This window comes from Aedes albopictus, chromosome 2, assembly GCF_035046485.1.
Source record: "Aedes albopictus strain Foshan chromosome 2, AalbF5, whole genome shotgun sequence".
In the NCBI taxonomy this organism is placed as follows: domain Eukaryota; kingdom Metazoa; phylum Arthropoda; class Insecta; order Diptera; family Culicidae; genus Aedes; species Aedes albopictus.
In genome coordinates this window covers 113,381,398-113,396,167 of record NC_085137.1, presented here as the reverse complement: position 1 = coordinate 113,396,167, position 14,770 = coordinate 113,381,398, and the positions used below count along the sequence as shown (strand labels likewise).

Genomic DNA, 14,770 nt, shown 5'->3' with positions numbered 1-14,770 from the left:
TGGGTTCGCCGTAAAGTGCAGCGAGCTCGTCGTTCATTCTTCTCCGCCACACACCGTTCTCCTGCACACCGCCGAAGATCGTCCGTAACATGCGTCGCTCGAAAACTCCGAGTGCTTGCAGGTCCTCCTCGAGCATGGTCCTCGTGCAGGCCCGATTTCCACTGATGATGTGCTTCCGAATTTCACGGCTCACGTTGTTGTCAGCCGTCAGTTAGGATCCGAGGTAGACAAATTCCTCCACCACCTCGAAAGTATCCCCGTCTATCGTAACATTACTACCCAGGCGGAGCCGGTCGTGTTCGGTTCCGCCTACCAGCATGTAGAGTAATGCGGGGCAAAAGTTCTCACGGGGCAAAAGTTCGCCGGAGGTCTTTTTCTGAGCACGAATTAAGAATCCTAACAAATTTGTATGGGTTCGACACATAATCAGGTCAGTTACTCGTCAATAAAAATTGGAGCGATTTCGTTATGGTTTGGTAGAGTTATGCAAAAAAATGTGTTTCTAGGTGTTTTGTTAAAATTTTTGGACCTTTTGGAATAATAATTTGTGGTAACAGGAAGAAGAAGAATCTCATAACCCCTTGATGTCGGAGAATCGTTATTCCATAGTAGTTCGCGAGGGGCACTCGAATAAACTATAAACTACTAGTGCTTCTTGTAGAAAGGGACATTGCAAAAACCTCGGCAAAAGTTTGCAGTAGTTGTGGAGTAAAAGTTCGCACTAGATTTCTGAATCTAGTACATCAATATAATTACAGAATCTTTGGAGCAAAAGTTCGCATTGGAGTACTTGTATTGAAAATTGTATTACTAAAACTACAAAAGGAATGCGAAAATATCTAGTAGTAATTTTTGAAGGCAACATGATAAGGACCCGTTTAACGAAGAAAAACGGTAACATTTTCTTTTTGTTTAATAGTTATTTTGTGAAGTCTGTTAGGTGCGAGCTTTTGCCCCGCATTACTCTACTTTGTTTTTGAGGCATTCACCAACTCCGACCTTTGCTGCTTCGCATTTCAGGCGGGTGTACAACTCTTCCACCGTTCCAAATGGTCTGGCAATAATGTCCATGTCGTCCGCAAAGCACACAAATTGACCGGATTTTGTGAAAATGGTTTCCTGGCTGTTAAGCCCTGCTCTTCTCATCACACCTTCCAGAGCGTTGTTGAATAGTACGTATGAGAGTCCATCACCTTGTTGCAGTCCCCGGCGGGATTCGAATGAACTGGATAGTTCACCCAAAACCCTTACGCAGTTTTGCACACCGTCCATCGCTGCTTTAATCAGTGTAGTTAGCTTCCCAGGAATGTCGTTTTCGTCCTGGGACGACATGGCAGTCGCAATTGCAATCAAGCATAAGATAATCTCATTCATCCGACGTGTCGATGTGTATTACATCTTCTTCAGGGAATTAGAAGTGTTAATCGCTTTCATTCTGGAAGGCTTTGAGGAAGCATAATCCGTCCGATAAACGTTGGAATCGACTTTTTGAACACCAGTTATGTTTTTGCCGAATTCGGTTCGCACTTCTAACAACACTACTAATGGACAATTTGTGTAAGCTGTTTAGTCGAGAGTCAAATCGCATCACTAGCTCTACACTTCACGACTCAGAGAGAGGGACTGTGCTTTCGTTAGGTTCTTTCAACAAACAGAAGAAACACACATTAAATTAGAAAGTTTGTGTTTTGGCAAAGTTTCCAGGCTTGTCAAGGGCTTACCAGTGTTTGATCGTTTGATTCAAAATTTCACCAATCTTGCGTAGAGTCAAGCACAATGCCAAGCACAGAGAGAGAGCGCATACGACAGAGCACGAATGACACGAGACCTCCAGCTCACATACCCACTTCATTCTAGTTGGTTGTGCTGTCTTGTAGCGGCGTGCACGCTAAAACCGCTCAGCACCTAAAATGCGTACTACTAATTCAGTTCACTGGTTTCCGAGATATGACAGTTCAAAAATTAGTAGTAAAAAAATTAGTGTTTTACAAGAACGATTCTAACTTCGCGAAAAATTAACCCTTCTTTGAATATTCCCAATCATAGCTGCTTCCACGACTTCTCCAATTCCACTATAGTTTTTGATCTGTCCATGAAGCACGAAATCTGTGGAATCCCAGATCAGCTCCGATCAGAGCACATTCCAAAAATTTTTGCAAGCAAATTTGGCCAGGTCAGTTGCGACAAAAGGTTTTTCACGGACGGGTCAAAAACAAATGACTCCACTGGATTTGGTGTATTTAATGAGTTTCATTGCGCCGCCCATAAACTTCAAAGTCCTTGCTCAGTATATGTCGCAGAATTGGCGGCTATACACTATGCATTAGAGCGAATTGCCTCTCTTCCCTCTGCTCAATACTTCATTTTTACGGATGGCCTCAGCTCTATAGAGGCTATTCGTTCAATGAGGCCGGTGAAGCACTCCCCGTATTTCCTAAATGAAATACGATCAATTCTGAGTGCTTTATCGAATCAATCATATAATATCACCTTGGTTTGGGTCCTTTCGCATTGCTCGATTCCGGGCAATGAGAAGGCGGACTCGCTTGCCAAGGTGGGCGCTATGGAAGGCGATATTTATGACCGACAAATCGCCTTTGAAGAATTTTTCTCTATTGCTCGTCAACAAGCCTTGATCAGTTGGCAACAAAAATGGGATGGTGGAGATTTGGGCAGGTGGTTACATTCCATTCTCCCGCAGGTGTCGAAGAAACCGTGGTTTAAGGGTTTGGACATAGGTCGAGATTTTATCAAGGTAATGTGTCGGCTTATATCCAACCACTACTCTCTTGGCTCGCATTTCTATCGAATAGGGTTCACAGATAGCAATCGTTGTAGCTGTGGTGCAGGCTATCAGGATATTAACCATGTTGTGTGGGAATGTCCCGAATACGGTATTGCCAGATCCGATTTATATGCATCCCTAAGGGCCCAAGGGAAACCAGAAAAGGAAGACATTAGAGATTTTTTGGGTAAGCTGGACCTAGAATACATGAAGCTCGTTTACGAGTATTTAAGGAAAATTGATGTAGTTGTTTGATCCCTTGTCATCGCTTTGGTTGTCCACCTTGTTCCCCCCTCGAAACCCGTTTGTTTGTATCGTTACAGGTCGTTTGTCCACTCTTCCTTTGACCAGCAGCGAACGCCTAAACTCTACGCTGCTGAATATCAACGAAATTACCCATAATCCCATCCCTTCCAAAACAATTTTTGTTACCCCTAACCTCGACCAAACCGCGAGTTTTACGGTTCCCTAAAACTAACATAATGTATAAGAAAACAACACGAAATTGTAAAAATAAGAATTTCAAATGAACTTGGCTCCGTTATGTCTAATGGCGCATGAGCCTTCAAATAAATGATTAAGTAAAAAAATGCCAAGCACAGAGAGAGAGCGCATACGACAGAGCACGAATAACACGAGACCTCCAGCTCACATACCAACTTCATTCTAGTTGGTTGTGCTGTCTTGTAGCGGCGTGCACGCTAAAACCGCTCAGCACCTAAAATGCGTACTACTAATTCAGTTCACTGGTTTCCGAGATATGACAGTTCAAAAATTAGTAGTCAAAAAATTAGTGTTTTACAAGAACGATTCTAACTTCGCGAAAGATTAACCAATCGAGCTCAAATTTGTACCAATCATGCACATATAATAGGTAAACAAACAGTAAAAATTTTAGAATTTTCGATGCGCTCTATGAAAAATTACAGCATGTTGAACATTTTTGTGAGAGAAAAAAAAGTTGCCTATCCCAAACAGTTTGGCCATCCCCTGTAGATGCGAAATGTCGATTTTTCTTTGTTTGTCAAAGTCACTAGTTAACCTAGCTAGATTGCCGCACAAAAACTTTTGCGAATTTCACGATTTTGCGAACGCAGGAGCTGATTTTGTGAATGTGTAAGTGTTACACATTTTTTGGTTCTATCATGGAAATGCATAATACTTTTGTGCTGAGCGGTTTTAGCGTGTGTGCGACACGCAAAGAGTTTTGAAATGCACCTTATCCCTGTTTCAGAGATACCTCGCGGGATTCCTTCAGGGATTCTTCTCGAGACGGCTTCATTTTTCCAGAATACCACAAGGAGTCCCTGGGATTACTTTCTGAGTTCTTTCTCAATTTTCTCCCCTATCGATTCTGACCATGTTTTCCTTAAGGATATATTACGGGGATTTTTCGGCTTCCAGTCTTCGCGTAATCATTATGCTCTACACCTGACGTTTTTTCGCGTTTATGATTACGCGAAGACTGGAAGCCGGAAAATCCCCGTAACATAACCACAATCACAGTCGATCCCCAAACATCTTAAGGATATATTCTGAGATTCTCTTAGATTTCATTTTAGATTTTCAGATTTCTGTTTCTTTAGGAACTTTTTGTGGAACTCCGTTTGAAACTTCACCCGAAATTGATTCCGCTAGGATAACTTTGGAGATTTTTCCAGCATTCATTAATTTCTTCCGAGATCCCATTAGGATTTTCTCCCGGGAATCCTCTATTATTTCCTCCCGGGATTCTCTGAAGGGATTTGTTCCGGAATTCCTTCACATTCTTCCACTGAATGTTCCCGAGGTTCCATCAGGTATTACTACAGGATGCTTCTGGAATTTCTCCCGGGATTCCTTCTGGCATTCCTTAATTGATTACTTCTGAGATGTATTTCCCGGTTATTCCTGAGTTCCTTCACGAATTTTATTGGGGATTCTTTCTGATATTTCTTCCGAGACTCTTCTATTGGGTTCTCCCGAGATTATATGGATTTCTTCTGACATCTTTCCTGAATTGCTTTAGCGAAACTTCCTTCAATTACACAAGTTTACAAAATAAAACGAAAGTCGTGAACTTCTGTCAACGATCAACATTTTTGAAGCACAATTTAGTGCTGATTTCGAAACCGACCTTCAAAAATTTTTAAGTAGAACAGTTTTTAAGTTTTGGCTCAATATCGAGTTTTGCAACTTTTCAAAATATGTAATTTACTAAAATTCAAATATATTACGTTTTGTTCAACCAATTTTAAATCTTTTTCCATAAATTAAAAGCTGAATACAATACCATTCGATCATATGAAAACAGGTTTTGCCTCAGATTGATGAAATTCAAGATATTGGCGGGTTTTAGGGACGATCTTCTTAAATTTTAGCAAAAATCCCAAAATTTTTTGAAGAAGTGTATTTTTTCAATAAGAAAAAAACAACTCAAAAATTCTTTCTCGACGTTTATTTGACATATCATATGTAGGCGAGTTACAGTAAAAATTTCAGCTCAATCGGAGCATTGATTACGGAGAATGAGATGTTTGAAGTAAGCGACTTTGCTTAAAAATAGAACAAAAATCGATTTCAAATCATCAACCTTGTATGGAAAGTCGAAAAATTTCCGCTCTACTGTAATTTTTTTCTTTCGCGTTTTCGAACTCAGGGCATGATTCTACACCAAAAATGATCATCAGCTCACCGAGTTCAAAAATGCTGTAAACTAGTGTTATTCTTCCTGATATTTTTTAGGGATTTCTCCATCAAGGATTCCGTTGGGAATTTCTCCCGCAGTTCCTTCATTGATTTCTCCTAGGATTTCATTCTTTCAGGGATCCTGTGAGGTAAATTTTCCGGTATTCCATCACGTATTTATTTCGGGAATCCTTCTATAATTCCTGTCAAAATTCTTTTAGGGATTTCTTTTGGGATTCGTTCACGATTTTTTTTTTCCCAGATTACATCAGGGATTCATCCTGAATGTTCTCCTGGGATTCCTTTCAGAATTTATCCCGGGCTTCCTTCAGGGATACTTTTTAACGTTCTATCAGAGATTTATCCCGGAAATCCTTCGATAATTCCTCTCGGAATTCCTTTAGGGATTTTATTTGGCATTCTTTCTAAGTTTCTTTCACGGACTATTCCCGAGATAGCATCAGTTTTTCTGCTGAGATTTCTCTGGGGATATCCATGGGCTTCTCATAAGGATGCCTACTGGGATTCCTTCAGGAATTTATAATAGTATTCATTCAAGATTCCTCCCGAGACTCCTCCCAGAGGTTTTTATAGATTTCTCCTGGGACATCTTTAGATACTCCTTCCGGAATTTCGCTCGCTTTTTCTCCTGAACTTTCTTTAGGGATTGTTATAGAATTCCTTCGGAGTTCCTTTCCTAGATGCTCTCAGGGATTCTGCCAGAGTATTCAATAAAAAATTGTCTGAAATTCTTCCAGGAAATAGTATAACATTCTTCAACCATCTTAAGATATTACGCTAGGCGCACCACCCACGCACTGTTAATTTAAATGTCGGTTCAATTTCTCTTATCGCTCGCTTGCGTATCTATCCACCGTATTATTTCATTACTTTCTTTACTCCCTCTTACTTTGAGTAGTATTCATATCACCGAAAAAAGCCACTTGAAATTAATTATGGTAAAATCATGCGGGGATTAAATCTAATAAACATAATCTCTCTACAATATAGCACAAAAAAAAGTTGAATTCTTGATCTTTACACAAGATATTTAATAATAAATATAGATCAAATTATTACCTTTACAATTGTAACGAGACAGTTCATTTTTTAAAATGCTGCGTAGGGCATCGTTTTCCATACCTGGCTTTCTCGAACGCCCAGTTGGTAGGCTTGTCATCTCGCTTCGTAAAGAACAACTCGAACGTACCTCCAAGGGGTTGGGGAGTCGTGTAACTAAGTTTGGGAAGCTGTGGCTTTGGGCATTTTTGATAAACTGTTATGGAAAAATCATGACAATAACAGTAATAACCATTATTTTAGACATCCATCACTTAAAACCGACATTTCAATAAGGCATAAATACGTTCGAAGACAGTAACTTCTTATGAAGATGTTTGCCGTATTACTCCTATGCATTCCATTCCCAATATCGGAAAGATAAGGACTACATATATCTTTCCATCAAAATTGGTAGATTGCTCGGAAAAGATTCGGAACACATGTATGTCATTGTGGCTATGACAAAACATGACATTTCCTTAATTAAAATCTAGTGAAAATTGTACTTTATCAATAACAAATTAGTTGGGATGGCCAAAAAAACAAACACCGCACTATTGAGTTTAATACATGGCCTTATGACATGGACTGGACATAGGTCTTAGGAGCTAACCTATGGCGTTCTTCCGCACTAATATCTCGCATCATTTTTGTGATATGTTTGATGATTTGTCGGTTTTCTACAATCGAACCGTTCCTGGCGCGTCGTACATTCCACAGAGACTGCCATGGTATCGTCCGACACAGTCATCGCCGTTGTTGGATCGGCGTCGGCATATGATTCTTCTTTCTCTCCTAAGACAAAGATCGACGATGATTATGACGCCGCGCGCCGTGATCCCGCCGATCGGTGGAATGTAGATTTGACAATACATATTTTTGAAGATTCACAGAACGTGTTTCTCCGTTCTGTCTGCTGCTGTGGAGTTGCCTGAGCTGCGCGGGGCGACTGATTCATCATGCGGCCGGTTTGTTTTCGTCTCATCAAATTCATCATACTGTCGTCGCTCTGGGGCCGTCTACTGGCTCCGAAAGGCAGCTCCACGTTCTTTCGCCAACTAGGAAGATGTTGGCCTGTCTGAAGTGACTTATAAGCACATCGGAAATCACAGCGCGTTGCGTTGGTTCGAAGTGGATTTTTTATTCGTCAATTTGCTTCAAATCGGTCCTCCTAAACACCATATTAGTAGGTTAGAACAACGCGTGAATTCATCCTTTGAGCGGGAAAAATTCAGCGCAGAGCTAAGGAATGTGAGGAATTTGATTTTGAAGCGCGCGCGACAATCGCGACTCCGGGAAGAACAAGAAGCCCCAGCGCTGCGCTCTCTAACGTGGACCGGCAGAACAGCAGCCGAAACAACTGTGTGGAAACATGAATGATGATAACAGTGGAAAAAATGTCGCTTCAGATCACATGTTGCTACGAGATACATGGCCTGGCCAGTGGTGCGCGGTGGACAGAATGCGAATTCCTGACGTTGGAGCGTTTGGCCTTGTCCGCGCTGCTGCTGCTGGTTGGACGTCCATCCAGGGCTTGGATTTTGGAATGGAATGTCAAGTAGCGGTGTGATGTGCTGAAACTTTGCAAACACAGGTAGCACCACTTTGATATCAATCCGAAAAATGATGAGTGATGATTTGCGTCAGATTGATAACCTGTGTCATTTTTCAAAGTGATGATGCGGTTCGACGGGCTGAATAGAGTTGACTCTTCTGAATGGCAAAGGAAAAAATCTAATTACAGATGAGATTCTGTTGAAATATTGTTTCAGATTTTTCTCACATCCCCGATCTGAATCACTCTCATATCCTTAATTGAGAATCTGTAAGAATTCCAGGTTGAGGTTTCGTTCAAACCTCATGTTCAATTTACGTGTTGAGATTCGTTTGGAACCCTGGATTAGTATCCTGCATGGATGTCCAAATAACATTTTTATTTTAGAATTCTTTAGAAAAGTTTTTTGGATTAGTTTCTGAATATTTTCAGATCATCCTGGTTTTATGAAACATTTGAAAATTCTAAAATTGGGGAAATTGCGTATTTGTGGCAGTTGTGTCTCTTCGTCATGAGGGTTTTTTGAAAGCTATTGAACTAAGAGTTGGCCTCAAATCCTTCCCAACCAACCTGAATTACATGACCAAGTTTCAGGAAATTTGACTGACAAAACCCCCATGACGGAGATAACAAACCTGCCGATAATACCCATCGTCACCCTCTATATAGAAAAAGTTTCAACGACAAAACTGATTACTAGAGCATGACTCTAAATAATGAGCAAACAGAAACAAAGCTGGTTCGACAAGTTTTCCTGTAATAATATTTTCTACAACTTTTTTGAAGACGTTATCATGCTTATTGTAAAATGAGAGAATTAACTCTCTACTAATCGCATGAGCAATTCCGGCTTTGGAGGTTTAATCCCCCCATTGCTGATGATTCATAAATTAGAAAAAAAAACCCTCCTCTTGTCGCCTTTTTTTGTGAACGCGACAGCGCATGAGTGACTATTTTTGGAGAAGGACTGGATTTAGGTCAACTATAAGCATACATGTCAAAGTAATTAAAAAATGCTTGTCACTATGTTTAGAGGAAACACATATTTCGGTATGTAGAAAATGCTCAAATTCTTAAAAATGTCTTGAAATAGTCGCAACGGAACAACTGACTTAAGAAATCATTTACAAAACTGGGGTATATTTTTAACTTTAACTTTAATACACACAAAACAAAATAAGAGATTAGGATTTTTATCTGCAGTTTCATTTGAAACTCTTACAAACCATAACATCACCCTTTGGCAATCCTACTAAAATTTCTATGCTACTTTAAAATAATTGGTATTTGTGAAATATGCATATCATATCCCCTATCTTCAAATATAAAGTGCAGGCTATTCTGAATTCAAATCCACCATTCCAATAAAACTTAGAGAAGCAAAAGTTGTCAATGGAATGCAACGAAATTAAAGTTTTCCCAGAATATATCGTCACCAATCCGTCAAAATAATTACAAGCAATTAAATAAAATTAATTCCACTGAGCATGAATCGCCATTTTTCTTCGGTGACGACCAACTCCAACCAAACCAAACTGGACTGACGTTTCGGTTGGGAAACAACCTAACTGCCCCCTATTGCCACCACTCGAACCGCTTCTCTTTGATCTAACGCCGCCAGTGTGCAGCATATAATTGATACGAAACATAAATGCTTAGACTGAATCTAATTAAAGTCCAGCGAAAAAAAAACTGAACTGAAATAAAACAGCAACCTCCCCTTTCCTCCGCCGGGCCCGTATTGGAAAACATAAAAATGCTTCCTGTCGAAGTCGGAGCCGCCCTCTCGCCCTTATTTTCGCATCCACCAAGAAGAAAAGCTAAAATTACCGCAATTACCAGCCCTCTGGATGGACGAACGTTGTTACATGGGTCTCGGCGTTTTCGGCGCTACTGCTGCTACCGTGGCCGCCGGGTGCCCACCACTTATGGCGCACCCAGCAGTGCAAGCATAGATTACAAGAACCGCACGCCAATGTGCAATTAATTTACTAAATGAGCATTTCAGCTTTCCCCTCCTTGGTGGACCTTTTAGCTAAGGTACACCGGGGCAAGTTGAAACGGGTGGGGCAAGATGAAACACGATGTTTTGAAATAGATTTCAATACAATTTGGGAATTTGTCCTTCTCTAAAAGATTGTTTGAATCAAAATCTATGTGTTATGGCGATCGAACTGTTTATCATCATTAGAAAACATTATGTTAACCCGCTGTTTCATCTTGCCCCACCCGTTTCAACTTGCCCCGGTGTACCTTACCTCAGTTTGTGTTCTGATAAGGGAAGAACGCGATAAAATGGCCCAGCTGGGAAAAACTTTCAAAATGATCCCGAAAATTCAAAGAAATTGTTGTAATGGGTGAGTCATATGTAGTAAGACTAAATTCGTTTTGTTAATCGCATGCAATATGCAGTAATCTGAGCAAATCTGAGACCATAGAAGATTGATGATTTGAAATCGACTTTTGTAGTATTTTTAAGCAAAGTTGCTCACTTCACACATCTCATTCTCCGTAATCAATGCTGCGATTGAGCTGATTTTTTTACTGTAACTTGCCTACATATGACATGTCAAATAAACTTTGAGGAAGAATTTTTAAATTATTGTTTTCTAATTGAAAAAAAAAACTAAAATATGCATCTGTGGCGAGCGTATCACTAATATGTAGCTTATTTGATGTATGATGTTAATATTATTTTATATTTCAGTTCAGATTATCAACCGAAGAATCTGGTAATTCAACCAAATGCCATCAAGACGACGAGGAATCCAGGATGAATCGGGCAGACAACGGATTCGAAGAAGACTAACAATGGTGTGCCTGAACGTTGACCAAGCGTATCATCTGGAGTTTACCCTTCCACTAACAACACCCAAATTCCCGTGACACCTAGGCCTGAGAGATCGTAGAGTTGTCTACATTTTTCATAGGTGTCCAAAACTAACAATCCTTTCCCATTCCTCAGCAGTCGCAAGGACGTGGCCAGGACAGTGCTCGACCATTGGAGGATTGCGTCAGTCTTGTCTAAGAGTCAGAGATTAGTCCCAAATCTTTGTGCTTTGGTTCGGACGGGAAGGAGGCAACCCTCATAACAGCGGTCTAGGACTGTACCACCTACGAATTTGTGCGACTCGCTTAATGCTATTGTTTTCTAATTGAAAAAAAAAATGTCTTCATATATTTTTGGAAATTTTGCTAAAATTTGAGGAGTTTAAGGAACAAACTCGCAAATATCTTAAATTTCATCAATCTGACACAAAACCTGCATTCCGATGATCGAATGGTATTATATTCACCTTTTAATTTACGGAAAAAGATTTAAAATTAGTTGGACAAAACGCAAGATATTTGAATTTTAGTATATTCCATATTTTAAAAAGTTGTAAAACTCGATATTGAACTAAAACTCAAAAACTGTTCTTCTTAAACTTTTTTGAGGCACGGTTTCGAAATCAGTACGAAATTGTGCTTCAAAAATTTTGGTCGTTGACAGAAGTTTACGACTTTCGTTTTATTTTGTAAACTTGTGCAATTGCTGTTGCATTTCCTAAGGAAATATGTTCGGTAATGCCTTTTGGAAACTAAGTGAGTAATCTCTTGGCGGATCGACTGAAGTGAGTAATGAATTTGGGAATTTCTGCGGGAGCTTCTATGGAAATGAATTTGGAATTTATTCGGATCAAGGAAATTCTTTGGTATTCCTTTGGTAATTCATTTAACAATTCCATTATAAATTTCTTCAGAAATTTCTGTAAGAAACCTTTCATCAATTCCCGTGAAAATTTATCTCTGTATTCAAGTGTAACCATGAGTTAGTTAGTTAATTTATTTTCGACACTATACACATTAGTGTGTATTTGTGTCAAGTTCCCATGAGAAGAAATGCCCAGGAATTCCTATGAGAATTCCTTGGACAGTTTCTTAAATCTTTGGAAACTTCTTCGGAAATCCCTTTGAAATTCAATCAGCAATTTTAGAAAATCCTTCAACCAACTTCTTTTAAGATTGTTCAGATAATATTGAAAAAATTGGTTGGACAAAATCATTACAAACTTTTTAACAACTCTATCGGCATTCTTATTTGGACTTTATTCCAAAACTTCTTTAAAAAATGTTTTAGGCCATTCTTGTTTTCAGAATTTATTGGGCCATTTCTTTTAAAATGTCTTAGTATTTCTCTGGAGTTATTTTGGCAATTTCTTTAAAAAAAAAACCTTAGTTGATTTCCCAAGAAATTTTATATATAAAGTTTTGATTGTTTTCTTGGAAACTTTATGTTTTGGAAATTGATTTGGACAATTTCTTTGGGATTGCTTTCGGCAATTTCTATGGAATTTCTTTTGCCAATTGAGTGGCCCAGAATCAAAGGGGTGTAAGTGACCAAATTCTTCAGATTTTAAGATTTCAGGAACTTTTTTAAGATTTTTTTCGATGATTAGAAAAATTACAATAAATCGTAGAAAATTGGGTCGATTTTGAAACTCCATACATTTTGTATAAGATGAAACATTGGGGAAAAACTTTAAACCTCATTTATTCGAAAGTGTGTTTTTGTCACTTACACCCCTTTGCTTCTAACTCCCTCAATTATTATAAAAATTTATTTGGCAATCGGTTAAGAAATTAATGCGAAAATTTCTTTAAAAGTTGGTGTGCAGCGGACCTGATGTGGTGGTTAGAACACTTGACTATCACGCCGAGGACCTGGGATCGAATCCCACTCCCGACATACTCACAATATGTGGGTTCTTCTTTCGGAAGGGAAGTAAAACGTGGGTCCCGAGATGAACTAGCCTAGGGTTAAAAATCTCGTTAATACAGACAAAAAAAAATTAAAAGTTCATTTAACATTTTGTTTTGAAATTCCCTCAGCAGTATTCCTTCTGTGGAACCTTTGCAAATTCCATCAGAAAATCCTTTAAGAATTCTCGATTTTCCAAAAAAAAAAAATGCAGAACCCTTCCAAAGAAATTGTCAATACTTAACTAAAACCGGCGTGAGTAGTTTGACCCTTTCGATGCATTTCACACCAAATTCCCCCCGAACTCCACGCAAACCAGACCACTTCGTCAGTGTTGATGGACGGGCGCGAGAACGTCCACAAAGCCGTCGTCGTCGTCAGCACATGTATAATATTATAATTAAAAATAATTTATGGCATCGGTAGCCATCGTTCTCGGCCAATCGCACACGGCCCGGCCAGCGCGCTCTGAGGGTTCGCCCAAGACACGCCTTTTTATTACCACCACCGCACCACTGTGGCACGCCGCCGCCGGCACGCATTCGCACACATTCGCTGCTGTTCAGCATCGATACTTATACAGATAGATGCAGCTTGGGTCGGAGGAAGGTGGCGGTTCTTTAGGTTGAGTTGAGATGAGAGTGAGCAGTTTTTTCATCTGTCGAACGAGAATTGCAACATTCAATGCGGTTGCGAGAAGCAAAACCATGTTGTTGACGATGATCTGAGAGACTGCAATGCTGAATTCAGTTCTTCTTCCGGGTTACTGCAGTATGGTAAGGTGGGGTAAGATCGATGCCGATTTTCAAACTTTCATAGCTTTCAATGATAAATAGCCTCATTTGATAGGCATTCTAAGTGGTAACAGCAACCAAACCATATTTGTTTGATACTTCAGCAGAAATATTCACAAATCTAATGCATTTTTAAGTTGGTTTGTAAAGATGACTAATGACGACACAATAGACAAAATTTCGCGCCAACTCGACCAACGGTTGGCAGCACCCTCTCAGAATCGAATGAAACTTGGTGGACACAAACAATACGTGTTTCTAAGCAACTTTGCATACTTTGTTTTTCGAAATTTTTCAAGAGTAACTTTTGAATAGGGCCTATTTTTCTCATTGACTTTTTTAAAGTCGAAGTAACTCAAAAATGACAAGAGCTACAAAAAAGTGTTGTATGGCGGAGTATCGTGAAATTCCATGAAGTTTTTTTATAAAAATATCAAAAAATATAAAACTACTTTCTACACTGAAAAAAAAAGGTTTTAAAAATTAAAATCAATATTGCAAAAAACCCTATGTTTTAAAATCATTGATTTTTTTTCTGGAGAAAGGTATTTTAATTACCTACATTTTCTCCGAACAATGTTGCTGTGACATATTTAAGGAAAAAAAGTTTTTCTAACAAAAACTTTTTTTTGTGTCTACATTGAGTGAATATTTTTCAGTGTGTTTCGTTCCAACATAGCCATATATAGCCTCGGAAGCCTCTCGTCAACCAATGAAACTTTATGAATGTATCAACTTTGATAAATCTAACATTTATCTGGACTAACATTTGAAAAGGACGTATATTTTCTCTAACGTTTATATTAATGTAACTCAAAATTATAATATATATGTGATATATTGTGGAGTGTTGTAGAATTGTCGGAAGCGATAAACAGTTAATCTATATAAAGATTATATTTATATTGCAAAAAAGCAGGACTTGTTTTTGAATACGAATTTTGAATGATCGAACTGATTTTTGTTGACGCTCAATGGTAAGCGCATAATTTCAGTGTGGGGATTTCGGATAAACGCATATTAAAAAAACTTTTTTTTTTTGAAATTTTATTTTTTTATTTTTTTCTTTAATTTTATGTGGCATTACACTTTGTTCTTATTTCTAGTTGAATGTTCATATATTTTTATTAATTTAATCGAACAATTTGAAAATCTTTGGTTCTTCA

The 14,770-nt window shown here is 38.8% G+C and overlaps 1 protein-coding gene across 1 annotated transcript in view; it reads left to right on the top strand.

Moving 5' to 3' along the window:
* LOC109419875 (protein vestigial) overlaps positions 1–14,770 on the top strand; it is a 141,208-nt gene that overhangs the window by 115,163 nt on the left and 11,275 nt on the right. The gene's annotated exons all lie outside the window — the stretch shown is intronic.